The sequence below is a fragment of the Eptesicus fuscus genome, chromosome 12 (genome assembly GCF_027574615.1).
Source record: "Eptesicus fuscus isolate TK198812 chromosome 12, DD_ASM_mEF_20220401, whole genome shotgun sequence".
NCBI lineage: Eukaryota > Metazoa > Chordata > Mammalia > Chiroptera > Vespertilionidae > Eptesicus > Eptesicus fuscus.
Window position 1 is genome coordinate 28,491,763 of NC_072484.1, and position 19,418 is coordinate 28,511,180.

Genomic DNA, 19,418 nt, shown 5'->3' on the forward strand with positions numbered 1-19,418 from the left:
GAATAAGGAATGTAATGAACAAAATAAGCTGATGAATAAAACAGAACCAGAAGCATGGAAATATGGAACAGATTGATGAATCTCAGAGGAAAGGGATGGGGGGAGAGATTAACCAAAGAACTTATATTCAAATAAGGGGTGGTGAAGGCATGAGGCCAGGTGGGAACTGCGCAGTGGAGGGAAAAGGGGAAACAGGAGGACATCTGTAATACTCTCAATAATAAAGATTTTAAAAATAAAGCTACTTTTACAACATAGGCTATTTTATTTTTATTTTTTAATGTTATGAATGAAGACACCTTGGAAAAACTTCTACTATTTATTTACTCCTGGACAAACAAATAAGAGCAAACAGCCATCAATATAAACCTCTTTGAATTTTAATAACTATCCTTCAATAGCCTAAGAGTTCTGAGAACACAAACTAAACTTGGATGCATTTGTAAAAAAAAAAAAAATAGTTTAACTACTTATCTGTCTTATTAGGATCTTTTAATGGAATGTTTTGAAACCAGTCATAATTCACTGCAAACATAAGTCAGAAAAAGAAAACAAACTTTTAATAGCATGTTATAATGACCTGGACAAATCTGATTATCAACTAGTTACAATTAGCACATGCAACAGATTGAGGAATTAAATCCTCTGCTATATACTTTTAAGTGTTTTGTCAGTCTTGAGAAAATTCTAAATGTTTCTATCAATGGCATTAATCTCTCCACATACGTGTTCAATTTTATTTAAAACAAGAAAACAGGTCTTTCTCTCCAGATTTTCATGTTTATCAGTGCAAAGTAAAATGAAGCAACTCAGGAGAAATGGTTTATTACAATATTACTTTAGAAAGGTTTATTCCTCAAAATGTACTAAAAAATGTCCAAATCATGAGAATGATCAACCTCAATGGCCTCCTCTCCATCCAGCTTTGTGTCTCCATGTGCTTCCTGGGATTCATCAAGAGGGGCCAAGGTGTCATTTGTGTCACTTGCAAACGTTTCTCATAATGTATCATCATCTTCTTGAAAATGTAGACTTTTAACGGCTTATTTCAACTTTTCCCCCAACGGCTGTGTTCTCCTCTTCCTAGCAGCTTTTTCCAATTTTCATATTCCTTTCGATTTTCAATGTAGAAAATGTCCTTTCTTAATCTGTTCCTCACCGATACCAGGAGTGTTTTTCAGGAGATTCAGGAGAACTCCACCTGTTGTTCTTCTTCAACTACCATTCTGGAGAGCTGAGTGAAATGAGATCTGCAAAACCATTCTATGGGGTACACTGCAGTGCTTGTGATCTCGTGCTCTTGCTGCCATTCATTATAAAAAGGCCACCATTTGTTCATCGTCAGCACTTTCCATCAGAAGTTGCCTTTTTGTTCCCAATTATACTCACTACTCGGGCTATCAGATCTTCCTTTGGTTCCTGCAACCTGAAAGTAATTTCATCACCAGTTTCTCCTGAGAACCCTCCTCTGTGATCTCACAGCAACCTTTATAGTTGATTTCTAGTCTGTCCCCTAGTCTTGTCTTTGCCACGTCCTTTCCATTTGAGATGACCTTGTCCATTTTCCTCTTCCTTTGAGCCTGTTTTTTGTTTGTTTGTTTGTTTGTTTTTTGCCATTTCACATATATTCATCTAGCTCTTTGTCTAATTCTTTTGTATGTTCTTGAGACACCCACTTACATTTCTGAGCAAATAATTGTAGGTTTCAGATCGTCTGCTTTTGTCAATAGTGCCTTCCATTTCCAGGATACCAAGTTCAGCGGCCACTGCATCTTGATTCTGCTCCTGCAGCACAGCACCCAGGTGTTGTGATCTTGCCTCCAGCGACAGGTGACAGGTGGTTTCCGGCTGCTCTGGCCAAACGGAGAAGGCTCTGGTTTGGGAAGGGGGTTAAAACATTTTTGTTGCCTGCATTTCCAAAGAGTCATCATCACCTGAATAATAAAAAAAAAAAAGTCTCTCTTCACTTGAGCCGTACCTTTAACAGGCATATAATGTGGTACTGGTGCATGGGCTGCTGCACTGTCCCCACCTAGTGCTTTCGGCACCTGCAGCAGCCTGTGGCCTGGTACCACCATCACTTGGGAATCCAAGTCCGAGCGCTGTCCATCTTCCACATGGCCTGCCTCCTGCCTCCTGCATCATGTTCCTGCGGGCAGCAAGTTGGGCTGCACAATTTTAAATATTTTGAAATATAATGTTTTGTTTCTCCCATTCCAGTTGTTATACTTTTAATTTATGTTTCTTGAGTTAATTCACTGGCTAAGACTTCCAGTACAATATTGAATACCAGGGAAGAGATATAGCATTCTTGTTTTGCCATTTTACAGATGCTTTTTTATCAGGTTAGGCAAGTGCCCAGTTTGCTTAGAGTTTTTAATAATGAATGGATCTGTAATTTTATCAAATGTTTTTCTTGCATCTATTGAGATGATCACATGGTGTTTATCCCTTAATTTGTTAAGGGATTTTCTAATGTTAAATCTTCTTGTATTCTTGGGGTAAAACCAAGTTGGTCATAACATTGCCTTGAATTTGGCTTGACAAGTTTTTGTTTAGGATTTTGCAAATAAGTTCATGGGTGAAATGAGTCAACAATGCTCCTTTTTAACCGTGTTTGCCTGTTTTTGGTGTCAAAGTTATATTCACATCATAAAATTAATTTGGAAGTGTTCCCTATTTTTCTATTATCTGAAAGAGTTTGGAATAAGATTGGAACTATCTATTACTTGAATGCTTACTAAAACTCAACTTTAAAAGCATCAGAGTCTAGTATATTTTTTGTTTGTTTGTTTGTTAATCCTCATCCGAAGATATTTTTCCTTTTTTTTTTAAGAGGGTGGAAGAGAGAGGGAAAGAGAGAAACATCAATGTGAGAGAAACACATCGATTGGTTGCTTCCTGCACACGCCCCAACCAGGGAAGGAGCCTGCAACCAAGGCACGTACCCTTGACCAGAATCGAACCCAGGACCCTTTGGTCTGCAGGCTGACATTCCATCCAGGGAGCACAAACCAGCTAGGGCAGAGTCTAGTATATTCTTGAAGGAACATTTTAAACTGCTAATTCGTTTTTTTCAAGGGTTAGTTATAGAATACCGATGCTTTCTATTTCCTCTATAGTCCATTTTATTAAGTGGTATTTTTAAAGGAATTTATGTGTTTCATATCTGTTTTTAAATTTATTATTTAAAGAATTACTCCTAATAAACGGTTTCTATGTTTTAAATTTTTCCTGTATCTGTATTTTCCCTTTTATTTCTATTATTTAATTTTGTTCTTTGCCAGAAGTTTGACTATTAATATTTTCAAAGAACCAACTTTTAGTTTTGTTAGTGCTCTCTCTTGTATATTTTCTAGATAATGAATTTCTATTTTTATACCAATTGTTTCCTTCCTTCTGCTTCTTTGGATTTATTTTGCTGTTCTTTGTAATTCTTAAGTTGCATGCTAAGTTAATGAAGTTCTAGCCTTTCTCCTTTTCTAATATAAGCATTTAAAATATTGACTTCCATTAAGTTATAACTACAAATTTTAATGTGTGGTGTTTTTTTTGTTTGTTTTAGTTTAATTTTTTAAAAATCTCTTCTAATTGCCATTATAGTTTCTTCTTTGTTCTATACATTGTTTGCATATTTCATTTAGAGACATTGAAAGGCATGTAAACACCAGAGGATGAAAGGGGAGGCACACACTGACTTCCAAACACTGAACCGGATGCTTTGTCAGGACAACAGATGCAGGGCTTGATAGCCAGTGAGTGCTGAGACCAAGGGACCTAGTGACACTGAGAGGGAGGACGGGCAGAAACAGAAAATTGATGTTTAAAATACGATGATTACGTTTTATGCCAATCCTGCCAATGAATAGCTGCACCCTGTCCCCTCACTTATAAAGGAAAATAATAATAACAGCCAAGTGTTTTCCATATGTATCCTTTAGCTATTTTATTGTCCCTGAGCAGTGGGAATCCTTATTCTCTTTTTACAGGTGAGGAAAAACCATGCTTTAAAACATCATGTGATTATTATTATTGTGTAGTAAAAAATGTAACACTGCTCGGAGAGACGTTTAGACTTGGCTCTACACTAGAGCAAAAATAGTTTTTTCAACAAATGGGGGTAGAACAACTTGGCATCTACATGCAGGAAAAAAAATAAATAAATCTAGACACAGAGCTTACACCCTTCACAAAATTAACTCAAAATGATCACAGACCTAACTGTAAAGTGCAAAACTATAAAATTCCTAGAAAATAACAAAGGATAAAATCTAGATGATTTTGGCAATAATGTTTTAGATACAACACCAAGGCACTATCCATGAAAGAAAGAACTGATAAGCTGGATTTCGTTAAAATTAAATTTTTGTGCTCTGCAAAGCATACTGTCATGAGAATAAGGAGATAAGCCACAGGCTAAGAGGAAATATTTGCAAATGACAGATCTGATAAAGTACTGTTACCCAAAATATACAAAGAACTTTTAAAACTCAACAATTTAAAAACAAACAACTCAAAAAAAAAATAAAAATGGGCAGACATTAACAGGCATCTCACCAAAGAAGATACACAGATGACAAGTAAGCATATGAAAAGATGCTCCACATTATATGTCATCAGGGAAATGCAAGTAAAAACAACAATGAGATATCACGGTACACCTACGAGAATGGCCAAAATCTACAACGCTAGCACCCCGTGCTGGGGAGGCTGTGAAGCAACAGGACCTCTCATTCACTCTGGAGGGGACGCAGAATCGTACAGCCACTTTGGAGGACAGTTTGGCCGCTTCTTACAAAACGAAACGTTCTTCCCAAATGATCCAGCAGTCATGCTCCTTAGTGTTTACCCAAAGAAGATGAAAAATTAAGCCCACGCCAAAAAACTGCACACAGATATTTATACAGCTTTATTCATAACCGTCCAAACTTGCAAGCAACCGAGATGCCCTTCAGCAGGTGAATGGATGAACTGTGGCACATCCAGACAATGGAATATTATTCAGTGCTAAAAAACGAAACAAAACAAAAAACTATCAAGCCACGAAAAGACATGGAAGAAACTTAAATGTATATTACTGAGTGACAGAAGCTTATGTGAAAAGGCTATGTACCGTCTGATTACAATTATAGGATGTTCTGGGGAAAACAGAACTATGGAGACAGTAGAAAGATCAGTGGTTGCCAGTGATTCTAGAGAGGGATGAATAAGCAGAACACGGAGAATTGTTAAGGCAGTAAAACGACTTTATGACACCATAATAATGGATACATGTTATTATACATTTGTCAAAACCACGGAATGTACAACACCAAGAGTGCAACCTAATGTAAACTAAGGACCCTGAGTGACAATAATGTGTCACTGTAAGTTCATCATTAATGTAGGAAATATGCAAGCACTTATCTGGTACAGGATTATGATAGTTGGGGAGACTGTGAGTATGTGGGGGCAGAAGTTATATGGGAAATCTCTGTATCTTCCACTCAATTGTGCTGTGCTGTGAACCTAAAACGGCTCTAAAAAATAAAGTCTATTAAACACACACACACACACACACACACACACACACACACACACACACACACACACTCGACAGACCTCCTTTTAAGATCTGTCACTCCAAGGCCTGTCCCTCCTGAGACCCCAAAAGAGGCAACCTTTAAACTTAAATGAAGAAGTCAAGGGTCTCTCTGGATGGGTCTCCCCAAACAACAACACCAAAAAGTCTTTCTTGGCCTCTTTCATGGTCCTAAAAACCTTGCATGTGAGCTTCCCACACTCTACAGAACATCTGATGAGACGCAAAGGTCCCAGGAAGGCAGCCTCAGGGTCATTACCCCTCTGTGTGCACGAGTTAGTCAGTCTCTTCTGAGAGCACGAAGGAGGGAGAGACACAGATCTGAAAGGGGGCTTCAGACCCAGGATACACAACACTCAGCACGGAAAACCGTTGACTCACCAAGGCTAATTCTCTAGGTCTCGGCTTGCCACTGCTCCCAGATACGGCACTGATCTCCAGGTCTCAGATTTGCACATTTACATTGGCTTTCTGTGGAAATGCTCCATTCTTATGGGGCGGTTGTAGGCAGCACGCCAGCCTGTGCAGGGTCAAGTTTGGAAAATGCACAGTCTTTTTGTGATTTTTAAAGCCACACTCCATAAGGGCTGTCTACTCTGCTCACATGTATCTAGTTCCAAACATGAATCCTCCCCACCCAACTCCTCCGCACTGTGAGGCCGTGGGTTGTCATTAGCAGTGAGAAGGCTGGGAAAAGTTATGAAAGTCACTGGCGGGAAGAAGGGGTCATTGGTTAGGGAGAAAAGGACAAATAAGAAAGGCAATGGGTCTTTCTTGCTGTAAATCCCATTGGAAGGGATTTGAGGACCAAATCCAGAACCCCGTGGAGCTCATTCCTTGTGCATTATGGTGGGATCAGCTGCCACCCCCAGCCTTCCCCTTGAGTTGGCCTGCAGACTTGTTTGTTCTGGCTCAGAACCTCCAGTCCATTTTGTCAGCCGCCCCCAAGTCTGAACTGGCAGAGTGTGGGCACGAGTTCTATCTTTGGAAGTTCTTCCTCTCTCTCTCTCACCACTAAAAATAAACCATCTCAGCTATCCAATGTGTTTGCAACAGACCCTCCCAGTGACCCCACTCCTACAACCAAGGAATATAAAGATGAACTATTGAGTGGGACATGGCTCTCCGGCTACTGACTCATTCTCTTCCACAGCTCACTTCTCTCTGTTCAAGACTTCTTTGAGACACTTGATTTCAGGAAAAAGTTATGAGGTTGTTAAGCCGTGTGCAGTGTGAAATAACAAAGATGGCCCTTTGTTGCCACCTAGAATTTAGGGTTCAAAAATATGAGTAACTAGGGAGGAATAAAAGCCAGAATCAGTGGGGAAAAGCAGGGCAGTCTTTTCTCTAGGAACAGGGAACAGGGGCCATTATAATAGGGATGGAAATAAAGGAAATCAATTCACTGTGACCTTGACTCATCTCATGAGTGATGACTTCTTCCTGTGGTCAACTGTCCTAAGAATTACTTGAGTGGATGTGATTCATTTCTGCAAACTTGTCTAACCTGAGGTTTTAATTTTAGACCAGGGATCCAAGTTAAATATTTCATGTGAACAGACCAAAAATAGAAGATGAAGAAAAATGAAAAAAAAAAATAGAAAACCCTTTATTAGACAAACTAGAAGCCCATTTGCACCAAGATTCGTGCAAGACATTCATTCACCTGGCTGCCTGCATCAGTTTTCCACCGGCACGGGGGGGGGGGGGGGGGGGTGGGGGGGGGGGGACCCAGGCCTTGGCTCTAGCCACCGTTTTCCACCTTTTTGCAGGGTTGGGGCTTGGCCCCGGGTGGCGGCATGGGGCAGGCGCTGCCTGTCCCGCGCCGCCAGCAGTGATCTGGGTGCCTCCTGCTGGCCTGGCTCATCAGCCACTCAGCATTCAGAGCGGTGGGAGGCCCTGCCCCTCCCACCAGCCCGGGTCTGTCAGCCGCTCAGCGATGGGGGCGGGGCAGCGTGTGGGGGCCGCCATCTTGGTTAATTTGCATAGTGCCCCAATTGGCTGTGGGCATAGCGAAGGTACGGTCAATTAGCATGTTACCCTTTTATTAGGTAGGATTACAATGCATATTCAACCAACATTCATGGAATGCCAAAGATAAACCATGCTCCAGAGAGTGCCACGTCTACTAATAGCCCCCACCCCACCATGCCATTCAAACTCATGCCATCTTGGGTTCCTTATGCTCTGCAAGGAGACTACTGGTTCACTTACTAGTAGTATACATGCAATGTTGTCCCAAATGGGAATATCTTTCGTAAAAGGCCTTTTGGCCTAATTCCAAAGGAAGGAATTTCTCAAGGTGATATAGCCCCAGGTGGGCTGGGTAGGAGAGATAGCCTGCATGTGCTTATCTGCAAGTCCTACCTGGAAAGTATTGTGGAGCCTGTTTTAGCCCATCTCTCAGAGCTTGCCCAAGATCCTGTCTTCCATGATGTGATAGTATTCTCCTCTCTTGTCCTGCCTACTTCCGACAAGGAGGTAGTTGGGCTCTTGGGTTCTGATCCATCATCTTTCCTTTTCCTACTCCTGACTCTAAGAGCAGCTCACAGTGTGGTTTGGGAAGCTGTGGCACCTCATGGGGTAGGGATGGACCCACCTTTGCCTTTCTCCAAACCTTCTGTTTCCATGCCCACACTGGGGCATCCCTGGGGGAATGACAACTCCCCATAATCTCTCCATAATGGGGAGAGAATGAGACCTGGAGTCTGGCCTGCCAGAACCTCCTCACAGTTCCAGAGGCTCTAGTCCTAACTGCTAGGACGTGATGAACAAGCTTTCTTTTCTTTTCTTTTCTTTTCTAAAATTCTATGTTGTAACCTTAGGACTTTATGCTAAGTCCAGCCTAATTTGATCTTGCTGAGCTTTCAGTTGGGGGCATGGTGATGGGCCATAGCCTCTAGGGGAGAGCAACCCCTCACTTCTCTTTGCCTGCCCAGGGACAAGAAAGCCAAATGCTGGGAAGTGCCATTTCCACCCTGGTACCAGGTTACTTCCTGACCCTAAAAGGCTCCATTGGAATCAGCTCCTGCTCAGCCCCCAGAGCAAAATGCAGCAAGGCTCCTGCAAACTTACTAATGTTATGAGCCAGACAGGTTTCTCAGCGACTATTTTTACCCACTCACTCACTTGGGGTTTTAGACAAATTTCAAGGTCAAGCCAATTCTCTTGTAGCCTATAAATCCCACTGAAATTCAGGTCCTACTTACAGTGTCAGCTCAATCCTATAAAGCACAATTGTTTATTAAACCCAAATGAATCTTCTCACACCTGAGTGAGGCCAGTGAGCAGGAAATACAAAGGGAAGAGATCGTTTGGATGGAAGTCACCAGCTGTTGATTCTTCTGGTTGGACAGAGATGTGAACTAAGAACTTTTGGAAATAATCCAGGGTAAGATCTAGGTGGCTGCTCACAGCTCCATCCATACGCAAGTTGTATCTGGGCACGAGGGGAAAGAATTCTCTAATTTTACTCCTACCATGTGCTAGGAACTATATGTATCTCTGAAAACAGCCCCATTTTATACCCATGATAAAACTGACTCTCAAAGGGTAAAGAAATTGCCTGTTGATCCAAGTGGTGGATCCAGGTTTAAAGACAGGTCAGACCCAACCCTTGTGCTTGCTCTGTTGCCATAACTAGATGTCTGAGATGCATGAACTGTGGTGAAGGTGCAGCAAAGCTGTGGGTATCACCAGCTTTGTCTCCGGGGCCTTAAACCTCCTTTTTCATGATCTTGGCCACTAACTAGGTCTCAGAGCTTCTTGGTCATTCCATCATGTGAGATGAAACACATGGGATAGCATTTCAAACCATGACAAAGAAAGGAGTTAGAGCCTCCATTATTTCTCCTCACATTGGGATTCCCCATCACTTCTCTGAGGATCTGGGGAGACACTTGTCCATTCTGAGGTTACACTACCCATCTCTGGGGCCTTCAGGACATCTAGAATTAAACTGGCTTGTCCCTGAATTAAGGCATTTGAGGGTCTTCCAATTATGCCTCTAACCTCTAATAAGCTTGGTATCCATAGAAGGGGCAATACTCGCCTTGCCCCAGACTGGACTCTCATTCTCTCTTACTTTCTTACTCCTCCTGAATCCCCTCAATAATTCCCATCCCATCCATCCATCTGTTCTCTCTAGAAGCTTTCTTCCATTGTAAGCAACAATGCTCTATCCTAAACTACCTGTAGGGATGCTCCCCGAGGACCCCGATTCCTCCCCAGTCTTCAGTGGGGACTTCTCTTTTTTCCACACCTACATGTCTATCTCAATTGGTGGCTCAACTATAGAACTTTTGTTGAATTGTTGTATAAGCAAACCCCTCAATTTCCTTGCATACTCATCCTTCTGCCTCACTTGTCCTGCAAAATGTTCATTGACATACCACTGAGTCATTCTCCTGACCCCTTTAGTCCTCTGTCATTGAGTAGAAACACCTCCTCTGATGCCTGCAACTCCTAGGTCTACAACACTCTGCTGCTCCTCTGGTTAATTTCATCTACTACCTCCTGGCCCTGCCCTTATTCTCTGATCACTTAGCCTCCAGTCTATGGTTCCTCCTCTCCATACAGTTTGCTAACATTGTCTGGAAGATCCCAATGTTCAGGAAGTGGCTTCTCCTCGCACTTGGTGTTTAAATCTTAGTCCTTGCTCTCTCACTCACTTCTACTTCGTCTCAGCCTTTCACTTCCAGATCCAAGCTTGAATCTTTGTTCCACTCGTCTTAAATGTCAATATCCCATTCACTGGTACTGATGAACTGTCCTCCTCCTCTGGTTCCCACCACTCCTCTTCTTCTACCTCAGAGAGGTCCCATCCCTTAACATACCCTCCCCAATGTGCCTATTTATCAGCTGAAACCTGGCTTGTTTTCTTTCCCCCCTCCCCAGACACAATACTTTTGTTGAATTGTTCTATAATTGTTCTATAACTCATCATTTTCCTTGCACATTCATTCTTCTGCCTCGCCTGTCCTGCAAAATGTTCATCCAAGATCAAGACTCGAATCTACTTTCTCCTCTTATGATGTCAAAGTTGCTGAAGAAAACTAACCATTACAAATTTAAATTCTCCACACTTAGCTTGGCATTAGGTGCTCTGAATTAAGCAAGTCTGTCCCACTGTCCTCAATAACTATTCTAACCTTTGTCCTCATAAAATCTCTACTCAGTTCTTTCCTCCATTTCTCACTCTCAGCAAATAACCCTGTTTTCTACATTATGGAGAAAAAATAGGTCATCAGATATGAACCCCAACTTTCTGCCCCCCCCCCTTATACATTTATCGACATCCCCAGCCACCCTCTCTCTCCTGTACAAGGCCAGACCATGAAGCCAGTCATCCTCTTTTCCTTACACTTTCCGCTTGTGTTTCTCTACTGGCACTGTAAACAAACTGACATCCTAAACAATAATGTTTATTTCAAGTTGCCCTCTCTCAGCTCAGTAACCTCCCTCCTTTTTTACTCATCTACACCTCCCAAAACACTTGTTGCTGCTTTACCCACAAAACAGAGCCAAACTTACCCTAATTATCCTCCCACAAAAGTTACATGTTACCTCTATTCTATGTTCAGTTCTAATCTTTCTGGATTTCTTCGCTTCTTTAGCACTTCCTCCTCCCTGAAATGCTCTATTCCTTTCCCTTACATATCACTGCACTCCTCTGCTATCTTTCTGGCCCTGCCTTCTCTATTTGGGGGGCTTCTCTTCTCCTGCCTGCCCCTTGAAGATCAATCTATACCCACTGCTCTTGGTCTGCAATGATCTTATCCTTTTTCAGTTTTAACTGCCTCCCATTTGCTGATAATGCCCAGATTCATCTCTCCAGTCCAAACCCTCAACTCACAGCAGACTCACAGTCACTGAACAGTTCCACTTGGATGTCCCATGGGCACCTTGAATTCACAGATTTGAAATGTTTCTACTCTTTCCTACCCCAAAACTTCTCCTTGTTCTAGAGTGTCTATCTCAATTGGAGGCTCCATTACATTCATTCAACAAATGAGAAACGCAAGAATCATCTCTGAGCCCTTAATATTCGCAACTCTCCACATATATTCTCTGACTCCACTCTACTGATTTAACCTCCTAAAATTCATTCTAATAAGTAGTACATGAAGATGTTTAAACATTTATGGGATTTTCAAATATAGCACAGTTACCTCCTCGTAAACTAAAAAAAATCTCATATCCCCAACCAGAAAAAGTACAAAATAACATTTTCAAGATGATATTATGTCGTTTCTTTCTAAATGTAAAGAAGAGATCAAACCTACAAGAAGCAACATTCAAAGTTGCATCCTAGATACAAAAGAAAGGTCACACAATTACCAAGAAGTTAATAAAACCAGATGCAAAGTTATTCATAAATATGATGCTCATAAAGGGAGTAGAATGAAGTTTTGCTAAGTGTCATCTTGGATATCACTTTGGTTTATAATGTGAGAGGTGAATTTCTCTCACCTGTGTGTGTGCCAGCTGACATTTTGTTTTTATGTTGGGATCAAAACAACAGGGCACACACAGAGCATAAATATGCTCCAGTGTTTTTTTAAAATATGTTTTTATTGATTTCAGAGAGCTGAAGGGAAAGGAGAGAAAGATAGAAACATCAATGATGAGAGAGAATCCTCTATTGGCTGGCTCCTGCATGCCCCCGACTGGGGATCAAGCACACATCCTAAGCATGAGCCCTGACCGGGACCTCCTGGTTCATGGGTTGATGCTCAACCACTGAGCAACACTGGCCAAGCTAAATCCACTCCTTGAAAGCACATTAAATAATGGCTTAAACAATATTTCATTCCCTTTATCCTTGAAAACATAGGCTATAAGATAAGAGATTTTTCATATAGTAAATGATTATTTTGCAAGCCATGACATCAGCTAGAATCAGTCAACTGTGTAGCAAGACAAGGCATGGCCACACAAAGAATGCCCTTGAATGGTTGGCCTGACTGAGTGGTGAGTTAGGATCTCCTTGTCTGTACTCTCATGAGTCCCAGGCATGTCTCTATCATTGCGCTAATCACACGAAATTAGAATTCTGTGTGTCTGTTTCTTTATTAGAAGTTGAGTTTTTAGAGGTTAGTTCATTGTATGCCACATAGTAGGTGCTCAATAATAACTGCTGAATGAATGAACAAGGGCATCAATCAATCAAGGCCCGGGGAATTAAAAGCAAGATTTGTTTATTTCCTCAGAAGCTGAAAACTGGAGGCATTTTTCACACTTCCCTAGGTAACATGTCTCATGTCATGTCCTATCTCCCAAAGAGAATTTAAATCACAACATGTTGGGGGAAAGCTGATGATCAAAGTGAGCAGCCTCTTGTCTGGACACAAATAATTCACAAGAAACGGAACTGTGGCAGGCAGCTCCCTTCCTGAATAAGGCGTCAGTGAAAAGGGTAGGCAGATCCCTCTCAGCCCCTAAGCCTGCTTCTGAGCAGAGTTCTAGATCAAAAGAAGGAGGGATTGCAGTCTGGGTTCGATGTTATTACCAACATTACACCTGCCAGTTCTATCCACACCTCAGAAGCCACCTCTTCAGGAAGTGGTTTCCCTTATCTCTCTAGTCACCCTTCCTTTCCATTCACATTAATGTTACACTGTGCTGGCCCCATGACGAGCATTCAATGTTATAAATGGGGTATAATTGGGCCACAATATTTTTACCACTTGCTACTGTCTAAGAAATATTTTTTCTTTTATTTTTTTATTTTTTTAAAAATAATTTTATTGATTTTTTACAGAGAGGAAGGGAGTGGGATAGAGAGTTAGAAACATCGATGAGAGAGAAACATCAATCAGCTGCCTCCTGCACACCCCCTACTGGGGATGTACCCGCAACCAAGGTACATGCCCTTGACTGGAATCGAACCTGGGACCCTTCAGTCCGCAGTCCGACGCTCTATCCACTGAGCCAAACCGGTCAGGGAAGAAATATTTTTTCTTAATTGCTTTGTGTGGGGCCAGTCCCATTGAAGGAATGGGTTTTCTTTTCCTCCCCACTGTGCCTGGCATGGGGTGGGTATCCTGGGTTGGGTTCTCCAGAAGTGTTCCCCTGAGATGGTGGTACATGAGCCAGCACCTTATTAAGGAAGCAGCCCCAGCACCCCTTCTTCTGTGTTCCTCGGTGGCCGCATGATTGGCTAGGCCTACAGTCTCTCAAAAACCTCAGTCTCAGACTAGATTTGGGCCATTTGTTTCTAGATCTTGAGCATTTTGCCTGGGAGTCATCACTTCCCTCCATCATTTTAATAGACACAGAACATTTATAGCCAGAAAGAGCCCAGGACATCACATAATGGACACCAGCCCCTCATTTTATGAGTGATGGACATTCAGGTAAAGCCACATCTATTCTGAGGCATTTTGATGTGGTTCAAAGAATGGACTATTACACTTTCATATTAAGAAAACTTTTCCCAACAACACAAACCACTATAGATGCCCTCCTGATGGCCTGGGGCGCATCAAGGACAGTAGGAGACAGCAGACATGGCTCAGGGAGGTCTGCAGTGAACAAAGTTCTATATGCTTTTGGGACATTTTCCTTAAGAAGCTTTATGGTTTTAGTTTTTACATTTTAGGTCTATAATTAATCTGGAATTAATTTTTGCATAAGGTCTGAGGTAGAATTTGATGTCTTTTTCCATACACCTGTCCAGTTGTTCCAGGACTATTTATTGAAAAGACTTTCCACTTACCATTGAATTGCTTTCCTGTCTTTGTTGAAAATTAAATCTATACTAACAAAAGGGTAATATGCTAATTAGACCTGGAGACCTTCCAGACGTCCTTCCGGACAAAGCCATGGTGGCAGGGCCAAGACAGAGGCGATTAGGGGCGATCAGGCCAGAAGGGGAGGGCAGTTGGGGGTGATCAGGCCAGTGGGGGGAGGCAGTTGGGGGCGAGCAGGCCAGCAAGGAGGGCAGTTGGGGGCAAGCAGGCCAGCAGGCAGAGTAGTTAGGGGCAATCAGGCAGGCAGGCAGGCAGGTGAGCAGTTAGGAGCCAACAGTCCCAGATTGTGAGAGGGATGTCCAACATCCCTCGGGGGGTCCCAGGTTGGAGAGGGTGCAGGCTGGGCTGAGGGACACCCCTCCGTGCATGAATTTCATGCACTGGGCCACTAGTAACTACATAAGTGAGAGTCTATTTCTGAGCTCTTTCTTCCATTCCATAGATTGCTTTGTCAATCCTTTTGTCAGTAGCACCCGGTCTTGATTATTATAGCTTCACTAGAGGCCCAGTGCATGATTGAATCATGCACGGGTAGAGTCCCCTACACGCTTTCGCTTTTCGCGGTGGAGCTGGGTGCCTGTCCGCTGGTGCACCAGGCCTTTCAGAAGCCTCCGGCGCGGCGGAGGCTTCTGAAAGGCCTGGTGCTGGAGCAGACAGGCACCCAGCTCCCCCACTTTTGATGGTCTGCTGCCGCTGAGGGGGGCTACCCTGCTGTTGAGAGGCGCAGGGGGCGGGACTTCCGCCCCCTGCGCCTCTCAATGGCCGCTGAGGGGGGCTGCCGCAGATACCTGGCTACCCTGCCATTGAGAGGCGCAGCTGGGTGTCCGCGGCAGGCCCCCTCAGCAGCCGCGGATCTGACCATTGAGAGGCACAGGGGGCGGGAGTCCCGCCCCCTGCTCCTCTCAACAGCAGGGTAGCCCCCCTCAGTGGCAGCAGATCCGTGCCTCACAATGGCCAGATAGGCCACCCCGAGTCCCGCCCCCCAGCCTCCCGCTGCCCAATTGTGGGCGTAGCGGAGTGATGGTAATTTACATGTTACTCTATTATTAGATAGGATAGTTAGTCATGAAGTTGTGTAGGGTAAGTTCTTCACTTTGTTTTTCTCTTTCAAGATTGCTTTGATATCCTAGGCCCTTTGAATTTCCATTTCCATTTTAAAGTCAGCTTGGAAGGAAAAATAACCCTACTGGGATTATAACTGAATGATGCAGCATTTCTGTGAGCATGTCAAGCTCCTGCTCCTAATTTTCAGCCACACATTTAGTTAATGGTGAAACTGAGACCTAAAGGAAGTCATCTGACTTGCCTGGGACACCAGTTACGTCTGGATAGCAGTGGTTCCATATATCCCAACCCCCAGCCTTTTTACTTGATTCCTCCTAGCACTTTGTCCAACAAATACGCAGCATTGTCTAACACGTGGACCAACACCTGTGGGGATAAAAAACTGTAGCTGACAAAAGCCTCAGTCAGATCCACCTTCTCTACTTACTGAATTGTTTTCCTATAGGGAAAAAACTGTCATTAGTTTTCAAAATGACAAAGTCTTATCTTGTCTCCATGGTAACCCATCTTCCGAAGGCATCTTGACTGGCCTCTTTCTTGAAATAGCTTTTATTTCAAACTTTCCAGGACTGAAAAGCAGAGCCTGGCTGCTCATTCTGAAGTCCACTGGAGGATGTCAGCACATGAGAGAACAAGGGCTTATGTCTTAAGATTTCACTTACAAGGGGACCTGTTTGGGAGAGGAGAGTATCTTGGACACTCCAAGGAGGCTGGGGACAGCTAGGGTTAACCTCTCGGAATTTTGAATGTAGGCTGAATGCTGATGTGCATTTGTTCAAACTCTTAATTCTTGCCCTCAAGGACCATTTGGTCTACTTAAATAATTAGGACAAAAAGAATGCAAGCCAAATTGTCATATGGAGACATGTTCTTTCCTGCAGGAAATCCCAGAGCCTTTGATAGGTAGATCTGCCTTGTGGCTCCCAAGAAAGAACATGGCATGTAGAATTTTCCAAACTTAACTGTCAATAGAACTGATTTAATAGAATGTTATTACTTGTATTATTCTTTTTCAGGAACCTTGACATCCCTGAGTGACATCCCTCTTTTAATAAATTCCATAGGCTGAACACTTGTTTATATTCATTAAATAATCTTTATTAATACTTTGGAACAACTCACAATAATACCTCCACTCAGTTCTGCCCCAAAGGCCCACAATGACCCTTAATTGGTGTGTATTTTGATAATATTGTCCTATAGGCCTGTGTCCCTTAACATCAAACATTTCGTTGAAGACATACAATAATAGTATATCAAACATGTCCTAGATGTTTAGACAACTGCCTTATATCCTAGCTAGAAGTAATGTAAGTTAGAGCAGAAATTAGATCATGAAGGATGAGAGAGGCCCTCTCTGAAGGACCCAGGGGGCAGTGTGTTTGGGAGATCATATGGGCATCTACTGAGGAAGACCTAAGAGACCTCAAGGTTGAGCCCAAGAGGACATATCCATTTTACATGATCTAGAAGCTAGAAGAAGAGACCTTTTCTTTTTTGGTGTTGAGTTTTATAAGTTCTTTATAAAGTTTGGATATTAACCCCTTATCAGATGTATCATTGGTGAATATTTTCTCCCATTCAGTGGATTGTCTATTCATTTTATTGATGCTTTCCTTTGTGTGCAAAAACATTTTAGTTTGATGTAGTCCCATTTGCTTATTTTTTCTTTTGTTTCCCTTGCCTGAGGAGATATATCAAAAAACCAAACCAAACAAAACAAAACATTGCTACTAGAAATGTCTGAGATTTTACTGCCTATGCAGTCTCTAGAATTTTTATGGTTTCAAGTCTAACATTTAAATCTTTAATCCACTTTGAATTTATTCTTGTGTATGGTGTAAGAAGGTGGTCTAGTTTCTTTCCTTTGTGTGTGTGTGTGTGTGTGTCTGTCCAATTTTCCCAACACCATTTATTGAATAGACTATCTTTACCACATTGTATGTTTTTGCCTCCTTTGTCAAATATTAATTGACCATAAAGGCATGGATTTATTTCTGTGCTCTCTATTCTGTTCCATTTATGTCAATGTCTGTTTTTATGCTAGTACCATGCTGCCTTGATTACTATGACCTTGTAATATAGTTTGATATCAGGTAGCCTGATTCCTAAAACTTTGTTCTTCTTTCTCGAGATTGCTGTTGCTATTTGGGGTCTTTTGTGGTTCCACATAAATTTTTGGGGTACTTACTCTAGTTCTGTGATACACCATTGGTATCTTGATAGGAATTGTATTGAATCTATAGATTGCTTTGGGTGAACATTTTAATGATGTTAATTTTTCCCATCCATGACCAAAGTATATGCTTCCACTTATTTGTATCTTCTTCAATTTATTTTTTCAGTATCTTATAATTTTTCAAGTACAGGTGTTTTACATCCTTGGTTAATTTTTTTTTCCTGGGTATTTTTAAATACAATTGTAAATGGGATTGTTTTCTTAGTTTCCCTTTCTGATAGTTCATTATTGGTGTATAAAGATGCAACTGATTTCTGGATATGTATTTTGTATCCTGCTACTTTATTGAATTCATGTATCAGTTCTAGCAGTTTTTTGTTGGTTTTTTTTGGTAGAATCTTTAGGGTTGTCTATATACAGTATCATGTCATCTTCCCTAAATTTGTTTTGCACCCTGCATGCCCCCACCATTGAACTTTTAAGAAAATTCAATTGAGACCCCTGTCAAGTGAGAGGTAAAAAAATCTTTATATAGCAATAATAACTGATCCTCAAATTTTATTTGAGACCTAAAAGGAAAATTAAACTTGTTAAGTTAGAAATATCCTCAGAGGCAGTGGAACTCTGTGGAGTCCCCGTCTGTCCACCCCAGCAGCCTTGTTGGAAACTGCCCACAACTCTGCTCCACTGGCCGTGCCCTCGCCCCTTGGCTTTCCCTCTGGTGCCAGGACATTCCCCATTTGTGTTCATTCCAGAGGGGAACAAGTGGAAACCCAAGTCTCTAATTCCACTTGACAACCTATCGGTATATTGAGGCCTTTCTTCGGAAACTACTCCGGGTCTAAAAAAAAGGTGCCAAAATCTATTAACTCTCTTAGGACCAGAACACGCCATCTGGGTCCTCTGCCCTGGGAAGAAGCTTGGGTTATACACTTAGCACTTGCACTGGAGCTGCACCTCCTAAATTCCTTCCGCCAATCTGACTTCCATCTGAAGATGATCCGTTTGGGGTGTCTGAGCAGTTAGCCCAGAGCCTGAGAACTCCCTTTGCTAAGGGCATCCCTTCCAGAGAGCCCTCCCTGATTATCCCAGCTCCACAGTGTTCCCTTCTCAGAACCCTTGTGAAATGTACTGGGTCCAGTTGTGTCTTAGGCATGGACCTTTATCCCAACTCTTCATCTTCAGTGTGGACATGTGAGGAGGAGAATCAATTCACTCTAGAGTTATATATATATATAGATATTATTATATATATATATAGTATTATTACCCCAACTCACCACATCTTGCCTGTGGCAAACAATATAAATCAACCACTTGCTCTTTTCTACTGAGCTCAGATATGACCTCAAAAATCCTTCTGCTCAGTAATTGATAGGAGCTGGATTCTAAGATGAAGTACATTTTTCATTCCTGTTCTAGAGATTAAAATGTGCTATAAGAATGTACTACAAAAGAGATACAGGTTATGTGGTAATTTTGATGAGGGACAGAGTGTTTTAATCATTTACTTAATTCATCAGATATTTATTGAGCATTTACTCTATGCCAGTCACTGTGCTCAGCAGAGGAAGGTAGAAACGCCCCATGAGCATAGAACAGGGTCTCAAATAAGATTGGGGGAAGGGCCCTGGCCAGTTTGGTCCAGTGGTTGGAGTGTTGGCCCATGGACCAAAGTGTCACGGGTTCAATACCCATCCAAGAGCGCATACCTGGGGTTTCAGGTCCTTCCCTGGATGTGTCTCTCTCACATCAATGTCTGTCTGTCTGTCTGTCTGTCTGTCAGGTCCTTCCCTGGATGTGTCTCTCTCACATCAATGTCTGTCTGTCTGTCTGTCTG

The 19,418-nt window shown here is 42.2% G+C and overlaps 1 pseudogene; it reads right to left on the reverse strand.

Moving 5' to 3' along the window:
• Positions 1-866: 866 nt before the first annotated feature.
• Positions 867-18,863, reverse strand: LOC103285845 (phosphorylated adapter RNA export protein-like; annotated as a pseudogene).
• Positions 18,864-19,418: the final 555 nt, after the last annotated feature.